The sequence below is a fragment of the Macaca thibetana genome, chromosome 1 (assembly GCF_024542745.1).
Source record: "Macaca thibetana thibetana isolate TM-01 chromosome 1, ASM2454274v1, whole genome shotgun sequence".
In the NCBI taxonomy this organism is placed as follows: Eukaryota; Metazoa; Chordata; class Mammalia; order Primates; family Cercopithecidae; genus Macaca; species Macaca thibetana.
This window is the reverse complement of record NC_065578.1, coordinates 121,842,477-121,856,179: the sequence shown is the minus strand read 5'-3', so window position 1 is coordinate 121,856,179 and position 13,703 is coordinate 121,842,477. Positions and strand designations below refer to the sequence as shown.

General features: G+C 45.9%; 1 protein-coding gene and 1 non-coding gene across 2 annotated transcripts in view; one reads left to right on the top strand and one right to left on the bottom strand.

The window, feature by feature from the left end:
• The window catches only part of LOC126952281 (neuroblastoma breakpoint family member 6-like protein), a 142,231-nt gene that overhangs the window by 61,644 nt on the left and 66,884 nt on the right, over positions 1-13,703 (bottom strand). The window lies entirely within an intron of this gene.
• TRNAE-UUC (transfer RNA glutamic acid (anticodon UUC)) lies at positions 12,380-12,451 on the top strand. Its single transcript has one exon. It is a non-coding gene; the product is annotated as a tRNA-Glu (tRNA).

Sequence of the window (13,703 nt, the reverse complement as noted above, 5' to 3'; positions counted from 1 at the left end):
CAACAGAGCTGCTATTCAACCAGTAATCTGATTACTGGTTATATACACAAAGGAATGTAAATCTTTAAAAGAAAAAGACACGTGCACTCCTATGATTATCACCAGGCTATTCACAATAGCGAAGACATGGAATCAAACTAGGTGCCCATCAGTGGTGGATTAAATAAAGAAAATGTGATACATACACAACATGGAATACTACACACCCATAAAAAACAATGAAATTATGTCTTTTGCAATAACATGGATAGAGGAGGAGGCTATAATCTGGAGGAAACTAACACAGAATCAGAAAACGAAATACCGAATGTTCTCACTTAGGAGCAGGACCTAAATATTGAGCTCACAAGGACATAAACATGGGAACCTTAGACACTGTGGACTACCATGAGGTAAGGAAGGAGGGAGAGTGGGTTGAAAAACTGGCTATTGGGTACTATGCAAAGTACCTGGGTCCAATATACCCATGAAACAATCCTATACATGTACACTTGGTACATAATATAAAACTGAAATTTTAACAAGAACAAAATTATATTACACTAAAAAAATTACTGCACAGAAAGTAAAATAATAATGGATTCAATAAAATTAAATATTATAAATAAAGATCTAAAATCAATAATCCAAACTTACACTTTAGGAAACTCAAAGAAAACAAGAGCAAATCAAGTCCAAAGTGAGTGGAAGACAAGAAACAATAAACACTAGGGCAGAAATCAAGGAAATTGAAAACCAGAAATCAATAGAGAAAAAAGTCAACAAAACCTAAAGAGTGTTCTTTGAAAGGACCAATGAAATTGAAAAACCTTTAGCTGGTGAACCAAGAAACAATGAGAAAAGATACACATTACTAATATGAAAAAGAAAACAATGACCCTCACTACTGATTGCGTGGACATTAAAAGGATAGTAGAGGACCATTATGCACAATTCTCTGCTCACAAATTTGATAACTTCGATGAATTGGACCAAGTCCTTGAAAGATAGTTGACCAAAACTCATACAAGGAGAAATAGATAACCTAGATAGGTCTCTATCTATTAATGACATTGAAGCAACAATTAACAGCTTTCCAGAACAAAGCACCAGGTCTAGATGGTTTCACTACCAAACATTTAAGGAAGAGACTATACGAATTCTCTTTAGAAAACAGAAGCCAAGGGAACACCTCTTAACTCCGGTCTAGGAGGCAAGCTTCACCCTAGTAGCAAAACCAGACAAATGGTTTTGAACCAGGACGTTGAACTCGTCTGGACTGCTGACCAGCTCCTGAAACTCAACCCTAGAAGAACTGTAGAAGCGAGAAGAAAACATGGCTTATGGGAACTGTAAAAATTGGTAAACCTCCTGTAGAGACCGAGGCAGCATTGAACTGGTGTGTGTGGAAGGTTGATGTTCACCGATAGCAGAGAGAGAACAAGAGGGAGGAAAGTATTTTCGGTTCTGCTCTTGCGTCTCTTTCCATGGTTCTGGGCCAACTGCGCTTTTACCCCTTCGCGAAAGAGATTTTCAGCGGCTCTTAATCCACCAATGCAGCAGCTGTGATGTGACATCGGGACCCATACAAGCTTCGCTGAGGAAAAGAGTAGATGAAAACAGGGTGAAACTGGATAATCGCGGGGCTTTCCTCTTCAGAGTGTCCTCCCCAGGCCTCCAGAGCTAACGACTGCCATGGCCTCCCCACCACGCTGCTTCAAGAGAAGCATTAAAAAGAAACCCTTGGACAGAAGACTTGCCTGGTGGAGTGTAAAACAAACAGGGGTGATAGAAATGAGTTTTGGGGACATGCTGTTCTCCACTCGGGGCCCATCCTTCATTTTGCCGAGACCACCAAAGACTGGGCCTTCCTTGACAGGAAGGTCCGAGACCCCTCTCCGCAGGTCCCCTCATCTGCACTCGGGTTCCTCCCTACACGCCTCCCCTTTCCCTGGGTTCCAGTTCCCCATCACTGCGTGTGTCCGCCCAACCCCACTGCTTCTCTCCTTTCGGGAATGTCATTTCTTGAGCCGCACTCCGTCGCGAGATGTGCTCCAATGGTCTATCGAAGGTACAGGCAGAGAATCAGTGACCAGCTGACTCTTTGTACTGCAGGGATCCAGCAGCAGAGACGATAAAAGTCGCGCCAGTTTTAGGGCCAAATATGTAGAAACGCAGAGACCAACCAGACTCACTTGCAGCTTCAAAGAGAGTCTCTGCAAAGTCTCTGCTTAGATAAATTCCGCTCTGGGGCCAGCTCACGCCTGTAATCCCAGCACTTTGGGAGGCCAAGACTGGTGGATCATGTGAGGTCAGTAGTTCAACATCAGCCTAGCCAACATGGTGAAACCCCGTTTCTACTGAAAATACGAAAATTAGTAGGAAATGATGGCACGTGCCTCTAATCCCAGCTACTTGGGAGGCTGAGGCGTGAGAATCACTTGAGCTGGGAAGGTGGAGGTTGCAGTGAGCCTGGATGGTGCACTCCAATCTGGGTGACAGACTGAGACTGTCTCTAACAAACAAACAAAAATAAATAAATAAAAGAAAAATAAATTCTGCTACGGAAAGAACCGGAGGACTATACAGTGGTTCCCCCATCAACCCTCCCCTCCTTTTTTTTTTTCCTTTATTAGCACGGCACAGTAAGTAAATGTAAAAACCACAGGGCACAAAGACAGGACACTGCATTTGCCGGAAATGGAATCTAGGACTCCCATGTGGGAGGCGAGAATCCTACCACTGAACTGCCAATGCCTCCTGACCCCGAACTCTGCAGCCTTGGAAACAGTTAAGATACAGACTTGGGGAAAGGAGTCAAGATTTTCACCATGTTCTCTTTGGAAGATGTGACTAACAAAAAAGACACCCAGAGCAAAGGCTCACAGTGGAGATTTGCATTGGGCAACACCACAAGGTTATGGCTTCACATTAAAAGAGTTGACTTGAAAAAGCCCTATTCTGAGTAGACTCTGTGCAACTGGGTAACAAACCTCTGTAGGAAAACATCAGAAATTCACCCAGCTTTTTGTCTCTGGTCCTGTATCCAGTGTGAGCCTGTGGAAAGTTCTTGCCTTGCTTATTGATGTGTTCTCTTTGCCTCCCCATTGCTTGGTGCCTCTCAAGCCTCCCAACCTCGACATAAACATCAGTACTTTCCTCAAAAAAGACAGTCAGAACCCAGGAACTCGAGTTTGAAAAGCTGAACTCTTGGGACTCTGCCTGGGATACTCCAGAAGACCAGGGTGATAATTGAACTTCCCTCCTCCTACACCTCTTTTTGAGTTCCTGGAAAACGCCATGGATCAGATCTTCCTTTTAACTTCTTATGCCTTACAGAGACCTAAACAAGAGGGAAGAAATGGACATTTCATGCCAAGATTTCTTCCCTTCACCTCGCCCTGGTCAGCCACCCAAGGAGGCCAGTTCAGGGGAAAACAGTTCCATTTGACTCTAGGTAGATGCTAGGATATTATTCCTCTAGCTAGCATAAAGTGTTTTTTCGCTGTTTTCTTTTGTCAGATATTCATGTTTTCACTCTCATTCTTTTGTTTATAATGAGCATGGTACAGATTTGCACCACTCTTTTTGTTGTTGTTGTTGTTTGTTTTCTTGTCTTTAAAAAATTTTTTATTTCCAACTTTTACTAAGTTCAGGGGTACATATGCAAGATGTGCAGGTTTGTCTCATAGGTAAACCTGTGCCATGGTGGTTTGCTGCACAGATCATTCCATCACCCAGGTACTAAGCCCAGCATCCATTAGCTACTCTTCCTGATGCTCTCCCTCCTTTCAACCCCCACCCTCCAACAGGCTCCCGTGTGTGTTGTCCTTGCCTCCCAACCCCATGTATCCACGCGTGCTCATTTTCAGCCCACTTATAAGTGAGAACACACAGTGTTTGGTTTTCTGTTTCTGCGTTAGCTTGCTAAAGATAATGTGCACTGCTTGTGACCTGGTGTGGTGGTTCACATCTGTAATCTCAGCACTTTGGGAGGTCCAGGTGGGTGGATCACGAGGTCAGGAGTTCAAGACCAACCTGGCTCATATGAAACCCCGTCTCTACTAAAAATACAAAAATTAACTGGGCATGGTGGCACGTAACCTATAGTCCCAGCTACTTGGGAGGCTGAGGCAGAAGAATCCCTTGAACCTGGGAGGTAGAGGTTGCAGTGAGCCGAGATCGAGCCACTGCACTCCAGCCTGGCAACAGAGCAAGACTCCATCTCAAGATAATAATAACAATAATAATAATAATATGCACTACTTTGAATATTTAACCCTTTTCTGCCATTAAACCATGAGAGCCGGCATTTCCTTTTCTATCCAATCTGAGAGACTTGAATGCATTGTAATGAGCAGTAATTAGTGTTATGTTGGAGATGATGGGCATAGTTAGTCTCATTCCCACCACCTCATTGTATGATTTCTGTGTTTTTGCTTTATTTATAAAAGCTCTTCCTGCCTTTCTTAACTAGACTGTTCTGTTTGGGTAAGTTTTTTGTTTTCCTGTAGTGTTTTTGAAATTCCATATCCTTGAGTAGTCAATATATTCTGTTAGATCTCAGGTGCACAGGAAGAAGGTAATCATGTACCTTAGCTCAGGGCACATTATGGTGGCTGCTCTCAGCAAGGCCCTTACTGTCTTTCCTTCTTTTCTCTGTTCATCCCACTCCCATTCCCCTGTCCACTTCCAGACACACGTTCTGAGAAGTTTAGTATATGCTCTTTTATCCCACACTTTCTGTGCATATTTTAATAAAGGGATATCTTTGGAGAATATACATTTTTCTTTGGGGGTTAGGGGTGTTAAAATAACTTTAAAGTGTGAATTGGTTACTGAAAACCCATTCCATCCTCTTTACTCCATTCTGTGTACTATCTTTTCAACCTTTCTATTCTAATACAAAAGTTTGTGTATAGGCCAGGTGCGATGGCTCATGCCTGTAATCCCAGCACTTTGGTAGGCTGAGGTGGGCAGATCATGAGGTCAGGAGTTCAAGACCAGCCTAGCCAACATGGGGAAACCCTGTCTGTACCAAAAATACAAAAATTAGCCAGGCATGGTGGTGCATTCCTGTAATCCCAAATACTAAGGAGGCTGAGGCAGGAGAATTGCTTGAACCCAGAAGGCGGAGGTTGTAGTGAGTGGAGATCCTGCAATTGCACTCCAGCCTGGGTGACAAAGCGAGACTCTGTCTGAAAAAAAAAAAAAAAAAGAGAGAGAGAGAGAGACAGAGAGAGAGAGAATACAATAGTGCCACCATTCTAAAATACTGTCTGATAGTTTCTAATACAATTAAAAATACACCTACTTCATGACCCAGCCATTACATTACTATGTTTATACTCAACAGAAATGAAGGCACAGGTCCATAAAAAGGCCCATATTAGAATATTTGTAAACACCTTATTCACAATAGCCAAAACTAGAAATATCCCAATTGTCCATCAACTGTAGTATATTCACATGTTGAAATAACACTCATCAATAACACCAAAGAACTGAGATACATGCCATAAAATGGAAGCATCTCATACCATTGTTGCATTAAAAAAAAAAAAAAAAAAAAAAAAAAAAACAGTTAAAATCAGTATGGTCCTTTATGTGATTTCTACAAGAAGCACAAGTAAGTCACGGAGACAGAAGTCACAATGGTGGTTGCCTAAATGGAGATGGGGTGAGGATTGACTGGAAAGGGACTCTAATGACTTCTTGGTTTGTTGAAAATGTCCCATAACTTGACCTAGGTGATGGTTTCTTATGTCAAAATGCACTGGGCTGCACACTTAAGATTGGTGCACTTTGGCCTCTGTAGATTATACTTCAGTCATTTACTGATAGCAAAAATAAATAAATAAATAAAAACAAAATTAAAAATTGGGGTTGGAGAATGTCATTAACTTTAGATTTTATTGTACTCTTTAGGTTTTACTTAAAATACCCAGTTGGAGTGTGAACTTGTCTTCTCTTGTCCATTTCTGATTCGGCCTGAAAAGGCCCCACGGATTTTTGAAATATCTGAGCCAGAAAAATGGGTAAGGCCACATCATGTCAACAGTAGAAGATTCCAGTAAGGCTGACTGAGGGGCGGCACCTCTCCTTTTGGGTGTTGTACTTGCTCAGAGAGGGGGCAAAAATCTTTCAAGATAACCGGACCCTTAGGCGTGCAGGGTAGGGGTTCCTTGTATTTGCGACACTACGGAGAGTTCCAAAGTCACAGGGAAGTTGTGACCTCTCTAGCTGCAGGTCAAGGCGCAGCCTAGGCTCAGGTTGGAGGCGAAAGGGAAAGAAGAGCGCTACACCCTAGAATGGATGTTGCCATGACTCACATTGGAGCCCGGGCTGCTGCGGCCACAGCATAGAGCACTAACCACAATATGATCACGGCAAGCCACAGGAGCTGCTTCCGTTTTGGAGACCTAAGGGTCCGCGTAGATTTCGTTCTTTCTTGGTGTCTCTCCGTTTTTCCTCCCTTTCTTCCCCATTCTGCTACAATAAAACAAACAAACAAACAAACAACAACAACAAAAACACTTCTCATCTTTCCCCTGTGCAGTCCTTACCGCTGCACAAAGCTACTGGGAAGTTTCGTCTCCCTGGTCCAGGCCTCTACTGACTTCTTGCCCTCCTCCTCCCCATTCCCTGTTGGATTCACCCCTTGCTTGCCTCCGGCCTCCTGCCCCAGACACGCACCCAAAACAACACAACTGAGTCCGCGCAGCTCACTGGCTCAGAGTGGCAAGAGAGGCCACTGGAGGCCTAGCCCCTTGCGCGCCCCACAGAATGCCGAGAAACCAATCGGAATAAATGCTTTTTAAAAAGAACTTACTTCCCCTTCGTGACGAGCCTCGGTAACATGTCGAAATTTTGTCTCTACAAAAAATACAAAAATCAGCCGGGCGTGCTGGTGAGCCCCTGTCGTCTCAGCTACTTGGGGGCTCAGGCAAGATCATCAATTGGCCCCGGGAGGTCGAGGCTGCAGTGAGCCTTGTTTGCACCACGGCACTCCAGCCTGGGCGACCAAGTGAGACCCTGTCGCAAACAAACAAACAAACAAAAACTTCCCCATAGAAAAACAGTTCATGATTTACATTCTCAGGACTCTTCAAAGGACTAAAAGCTAAAGGCGACCATGCATTCACTAGACAAGTCCTAGTCGTGAGTCTTGGTGAGTGGCAGACCCTGCTCCCCGCGAGGGGACCACGAAAGACTCTCACCACCATCCCTGCCCTGGTGGAGCCCCGCTAGGGACACAGGATCCGAAGACGGCAGCGGAAGCTCGCAGCGGCCCCGAAAGTGACTGGGCAGGGTGGGCACAGGCTCCCTCACTGGGTGAAGGCGGCGCAAAGAACGGGAAGAGCCATCCTGGGAGCCCACCTGGCGTTCAGCTTCCCTTGGGCCCCCAGGCGGCTCAGGCCCTGGGAGTTTCCGGGGGCTTCTGAAACGGGGGAGGGGCAGGGCAGACGAAGGCCATTCAGCTGTCCTTCCCGCTCCAGAATCTCCAAACCCGCGGGTGTGCAACGTGATCAGCGCGACTCACCGCTCTAATCTCTCCGGTTTTCCGTCCTGCCGGGCAGGCCCTCAGGACAGAAGGGATGGGGAGAGTTTGGTGACTGTGCCCTGCATATAGTGCCAGGCAGAATCAGTAGTAGCGGTCTCTGAGGCACAATCAATTAGCGCGTTTGGCTGTTAACAGAAAGGCTGGTGGTCTGAGCCCAACCAGGGACTCCTGGCTTTGTTGTTGTTGTTTCTGTTGATGCACAATCAACTCCAGCCTAATCCGGAGACACACATGTCCTCTTCCCCACCTTCTTAGGTCTGAGGCTTGGCAAGGGCCATGGTGCCTTGTACCTGTCAAACTCAGGAATCCCAGAGACTTCAGACAGGAACTCACTTCTAGTGTGATAAAAATGTTCTTTGCTCCCATGGAAGACTTGGGGGAGTAAAATGCCTCGAGATTTTCTTGTTTAATAATAGGAGACCTATTACAGTACTATCCTATCCCCAGGATGTGCCTGGGTTTACTGATTGCTCTATCGATAATGTGACCAGTAGAATCGGTAGAATCTGCCTCATGGTGATCCTCACCACTGTTTGTGAAAACAGCGTTTCTTCTGTTTGTGCATGATTTAACCCTTTTCGAGATGTTTTTGAAATGAGGCGGGTTTCATGATTTTCATGCTGCAGTCTCCACTATTCTTGTACAAATATTTTTGGTCACTCCTGCAGATATTTCTTTTTTTTTTTTTTTTTTTTTTTTTTTGAGACGGAGTCTCACGCTGTTGCCCAGGCTGGAGTGCAGTGGCGCGATCTCGGCTCACTGCAAGCTCCGCCTCCCGGGTTCCCGCCATTCTCCTGCCTCAGCCTCCTGAGTAGCTGGGACTACAGGCGCCCGCCACCGCGCCCGGCTAATTTTTTGTATTTTTAGTAGAGACGGGGTTTCACTGTGGTCTCGATCTCCTGACCTTGTGATCCGCCCGCCTCGGCCTCCCAAAGTGCTGGGATTACAGGCTTGAGCCACCGCGCCCGGCCTCCTGCAGATATTTCTATAGTGTAGAGAACAGGATGTGCCAGTTTTACATTACAGCATTTATGTAATGCTTCTAATTTGAGTACATTCTGCAAATTTATCTTCCATGGGAGCAGTAGCAAATCATATTCCAATGTGTTTCCCAATTCTATCAATGTCCCTTCTGTCATTACTTGCCGGCACAACAAACTTTCTACACATCGATGTATGATATTCCACTGAGGGGAGAGGTGTCCTCCTGGCTCAACTGAGGGGGTGAACAACTGAAGGACATGGTGGACATTACACACAGATATTCTGTGGCATAGGATGAGCTGCTAAACTTCTAGGATGTTTTAAAGTCCTCCAACATCTGTAATTGTTTTCTGTGACCAAGTAACGTGGGTCTGGAGAAGATGGGCCACAGTGACCTCTTTGACAGCTTTCTGTCAAGTCGTTTATCCAAGGGGAGCAAAATCACAAAGCTTTTTTTCTTCTCCCCTTTCCTCTTTTCTTCATAAATCTTGGTTTTGCTTTTATTTGACCAAACCAATCTAATGCCTGTTCTCCCTCCTATACAATGGTAAATGAACACGCAAATCGCTATCCCTTTATTTTTCTTCAATAGATTTCTGCAGCGGTTATGTCCATAAAAATTAGCCCATTTGAGATACATCATTGGAGTCAACAGAACCCTGCACCCAACAGGCACCTTGTGCAGACCTGGACCCTTAGGGCTATTGGCTCATGTTCCTTTGGTTCTTCTATCAAATATCATTAGTAGAAACTGAACTCTTTGGCTTTTACCCACTATTATGGCTATAGTACATTTTCTCTCTCTCATCTCTCTCATTTTTATATCATGATTTTTTGCCATCAGTGGCACCAGTGTGGGTTCCTGGTTTTGATGTTATCGAGTGAACTTCTGGGATCGTTTGATGACTATATAGCAGTCAGTATTATATTCTTCTATTGGTGAAGATTTGTGTTGTTCCCAGTTTTTCCTTAGTATAAATATGAGATTAATAAGAACATTTTTGGTAGAAGCCTTGTTGGATGCATTGTTCATTTAATGTGAGTAATCAATACAAGTAAGTGTGCTTCCTTTTCAGGTAGGCTTAACTTAGTGAGAAACTGCCAATTATTAGAAAACGTGTTGTGCCAAATTGCAGTCCAACTAACATCACACAGCAATATCACACACACTCTGTATGAGGAAGTGATAGAGGCCATATCTTTCAAAATCAGTTTTTCTATGTTTCCTTTAATTTTCTTGTGAACCCTTAATGGCATCTTTGAAGGTGGCTGTGGTCACACCAAATGTCACCACCAGCCTATTCAAGTCTTGCCGCAGAGCCATGGAGTGATACGCCAGGGCAGACCAGCCCAGTCTCAGGCTCATAAACACCAAGCAGGAATAGATGCCTATGAAATGAGAAGGGTCAGATGATTCCTCGCTCTCCTGCCATGTTTGTGCCTCTCTTTGCAGGTGCCATGTCGCTAAAATCAATTGCTTGCATTTATTTTGTCAAAGATAAAGTCAGACATTAGTCAAAGCTGTGAAAACAGATTTTATTCTGTAACTACTGACCAAAGCAGAAGGGGCTGAGCTCCATCGCATTTGACGTGTTGCTACAGTAAGGGAACAGGGAACGGAAGCCAATGTTATGCTGGAATATATTAATTGTCATGGGATAAACAGGCAGGACATGATGCTACATTTGTTAATCACTTCTATTGAGAGTATTTGTGAAGGTTAATTTTTGTGCCAATTTGACTGGGCCAGGGAGTGCCCAGATATTTGGTTAGATGTGATTTCTCACCGTGTCTCTGAGGGTGTTTCTGGAGGAGATTGACATTTGAATCAGTAAACTGAGTGAAGCAGATTGCCCTCCCAAGTGTGAGTGGGCCTCATCCAACCCATGGACAGCTTGAACAGTATTAAGGGTTAAGAAAGAAGTTTTTCGGCTCCACTGTCTTTGAGCTGGGACATCAGTCTTCTGCCTTTAGCCTTGGACTTGGTCTATTTTCATTCAGAATAAAATTTTCCTGGTTTTTGGTGTAATGAATGATTTTCAATTGAAACTTGGACTTTTGGATATTATGTTATCAGACTCTTGATTTTATTGAAACCTGTTTTAACTACCTTTTTCTGAGTCTGCTTCTGTAGGGGAAGGGGAGTGGCGCCATGTCATTGTAGCCAGGTGTGTGTAGAAATCCAGGTTTCTCACCTGACCTACCTCTGTTGACACCCTGAGTGGGGGGCCCGCGAGGACTGAGCGCGGGGATGAGGCCCCTTGGCTCGGTTGAACGGTTGGCAGGGAGGGTCCTACGGCTCCTGGGAGGACCAGAAAGGTCGGTACCCTGTCAAAGCCGAGAGCCCTGACGGCCGGCGCCAGGGATGAGGCCCCGAGGCGGGGTCCACACTCCTGCGCGCCCGGGACTCGGAAGATCAAAACCTGCCGGCTGCTGCAGCTTCTGGGACCTGGAGAGGGTCAGCCTGGCGAATCCCGCACACCGGCGCTTAGTTCTGGACTGGATATCCCGTGGAAACAATCGGGATCCCTGAGCCTGGTTATAGGTCTCCAGGGTCTTCATTTCCGGAGCAGGCGGGGAACCCTCAGTCCGGCGCTATCGCAATCTGCAGTCTTCTTGCCTGAGGGATCGCAAGTGCTTCCCTTTTGCCAGTAATTTGCTGGAGGCGCGGAAATGTGGAGATGCAGTCGAATTTCATCTGTCATAGGCAGCAATATGCAGTTGCCCGAAGCGGCGCCCAAGATTTTCGTGGATGTATCCTCAAGGGGCGGTGCTCGGCTCGTTTAGCTAGAGTAGGGTCAGCAGGTTCGCCTCACACAGGAAAGGTGGCTTTCATAATGATTCTTTTCTTTTCTTTTCTTTTCTTTTCTTTTCTTTTCTTTTCTTTTCTTTTCTTTTCTTTTCTTTTCTTTTCTTTCTTTCTTTCTTTTCTTTCTTTCTTTTCTTTCTTTCCTTTCTTTCTTTCTCTTTTTCTTTTCTTTTCTTTTCTTTCGGAGGGGAGGGGAACGGAGGGGTGGGATGGGGGAACTTAGCTGCATCTTTGACCAGAAGCAGCACGGGAGGAGTTCCATTACTACTTGGAACCCTGCCGAGTACTAGGAAGCAGGCCCGGTTTGCCCGCCGTGAGCTGGATCGGAGAGGAGGGCGCCGAATCAGGTGGACGTCATGTTGGCTGTAGATCCAGAAAATTCCAGTCTTCTCATCTATCGCCGAAATCTTCTTTCTGAAGATTTCAAGGTGACAGCTACAATGTCTCTGAAACCAAGGAGGTCTTTCCTGTGAAGCCACTTGGCTTCCTCGCGCCCCGACCTGATGCGGAACCGGTTGAATTGCGTGGCGGAACAAAAGAAAACGAACCTAAATCTGCACCTGGAGCTCGAGCCAAAGACCGCTCAATTCAGTTTCATGCTCTACTAATAGAGCTAGTTGGGGGCAAAAGGGGACCCCTACACATGTCTTTATCGGTAGAGCCCCTTGAGCCAGCTCAGAGATCAGGAACCAGAAGGACTCGGCTCATCACTCACTGAGAGCCAAGTCTGCACTCTGGTGGCAAGGAAACTGAGGCTCAGAAAGAGAGCAAGTGCTTGGCTCTGCCTCACACCGTGCTACAGCTAGGCTAGAATGGAACACCGCTCAGTTTCCTTGTGGCCTGGCCTCAATACAGCCCAAGGCAGCGGCCAGGCTGGCAGAGGTGAAAGGTGTTGAGCAGCTGTGCAGTGGCTGCTTGGAGCCCTGCAGTCCTGCAGCCCGCTTGGGTCACAGACACTTTCAGTTGGGCTCTCCTCCTCTTAGAAAGTTAATCTTTACCTTCTCTTTTTTTCTCTGACATGGAGATCGGGTTGCCTGTCTTCTTCCCTGGTGGTCTAGTGGCTAGGATTCGGCGCTTTCACCGCCGCGGCCCGGGTTCAATTCCCGGTCAGGGAACACGTTTTGCAACATCCCCAAATTGTGTGGGAAGATTTGATAGAGGAATCACACAGGTGATGATTAAAATGCAGAAATATGTTCCTAGCAGCAATATTTGTAACAATAAATGTTCACCACTTAGGAAACGTTGTATGTTGCAATCCCTCCATACCCTAAAAGAATATGCAATTATTTCAAAGATGGATGTAGATAATGATAATAGCCACGATGAGGCCACCGGTGATGATGATAGTAATAATGGCTAATGCTCTTGGAGTGTTTACTATGCATCAGGGCAGGGGTTCAATGTTTTACTGCCGTGTCTTATTTAAACTTGGAACAACCCATTCAGAAACCCATTCCTATTGGGCCCATTTTACAATGCGGAAATGGAGGCACAGAAAACCTGAGTGACTTCAGAGTCACACCGCCACGGAATGAGGCTATCTGCTCGCGTCTACGGCTTCATGGAGAGAAGAGTCCAAGGTTCTCTTGTTCTTCTGCTAGGGATTTTCATCTTCTCAGAGATGTGCAGCCTGAAGAATGAGCTGAGGCAGGTGTGAGGAGGAGGGAGGGAGAGGAAGGAGGTGGGTATTGGGCTTGGGATAGGCAGGTTCTGGAGCTCCAGAACTGAGCTTTTGCCTAAAATGCACCTTTTGTAAACAGCATTTATTTTTCGAACAAATCCTTAAGCCTTCAGGCAGGATTTTCCTCATCTAACTTGAAGCAGATGGGCAACAAAGACCCCATATATCTGGACGTGGAAGAATGAAGGTCCGAAAAGAATAGTTACAAGGTTAACTAGGCCTCTGCATGGAACAGGATGAGTCTTTAGTTTTTTGCCGATGACTGCCCTGATTGCTCCACAAAGAGGTATGTAGCACCTGGAAATCTGAGGACATCTGCCTCAGACACCTATTATTAAATGCCCTCATCCCCAGGGTGCGCACCCTCACTTCTTTTTTTTTTTTTTTTTTTTTTTGAGACGGAGTCTCACTCTGTCGCCCAGGCTGGAGTGCAGTGGTCGGATCTCAGCTCACTGCAAGCTCCGCCTCCCGGGTTCACGCCTTTCTCCTGCCTCAGCCTCACAAGTAGCTGGGACTACAGGCGCCCGCCACCACGCCCGGCTAGTTTTTTGTATTTTTTAGTAGAGACGGGGTTGCACCGTGTTAGCCAGGATGGTCTCGATCCCCTGACCTCGTGATCCACCCGTCTCGGCCTCCCAAAGTGCTGGGATTACAGGCTTGAGCCACCGCGCCCGGCCGCACTC